Consider the following 623-nt stretch of genomic DNA (forward strand, 5'->3'; position numbering starts at 1 on the left):
CCTGTGCCCCGCTCCCCGCCGATCGCCTGCCCCCTGCAGGCCGCGCCCAGGGGTGGCTCCCGGCCTCCAGGATGCCAATAGGATTTTCCTCCCGCGAGCCGGCTGCGCGCCGCGGGGGGGTGTGGTTTACCCCCACCCAGGCGTGCGCGCTGGGCGCGTTAACTCTGAGCCGCCCGCGTCGCCTCCTCTACCTTCCTCTCACCGGCCACCTAGACTTGCGTCCTGCTGTGTCCCTGCCCCTGACCCGGACGGCCACTTGTTTCCCGAACTTGTAGCCCCGGGGTCTGAAGGAACTTGCCCAAGTTTACGGACACGTGAAAGGTGCTTTGAGGCCGCCTCGGGGACGCCCAGTTTCATTTTCGGTTTCTGCGGGCCGCAGAGTGCGTCCTCGTCCCCAACTGAAGTTCTGCACGCAAGTCAGGAAGCCGTCCAGAGCGACGGCGTTCATCTGGGTCACAGAGTTCCTCTCTTCCTTGAAGCCAATGTTGAGGTTCCTGTGTCCGTCCACCAACAAGCCCAGTACCAGTTTTTCTCATGTCTGAAATGAATGCCCGTGCTCACACGGGGAGACCACTCCCCAAGCCACAAAGCTGGGCAGGGGTGCAGCCCAGGGCGCAGGATGG

General features: G+C 63.9%; 1 protein-coding gene across 1 annotated transcript in view; it reads right to left on the reverse strand.

The window, feature by feature from the left end:
• Gda (guanine deaminase) overlaps positions 1-365 on the reverse strand; it is a gene marked incomplete in the record, with an annotated part of 67,026 nt that extends 66,661 nt beyond the window's left edge. The window contains 1 exon segment of the mRNA XM_005388518.2: positions 1-365.
• Between the last annotated feature and the right edge of the window lie 258 nt (positions 366-623).

The sequence above is a fragment of the Chinchilla lanigera genome, unplaced genomic scaffold (assembly GCF_000276665.1).
Source record: "Chinchilla lanigera isolate Chin_1 unplaced genomic scaffold, ChiLan1.0 scaffold00033, whole genome shotgun sequence".
NCBI classification, from domain to species: domain Eukaryota; kingdom Metazoa; phylum Chordata; class Mammalia; order Rodentia; family Chinchillidae; genus Chinchilla; species Chinchilla lanigera.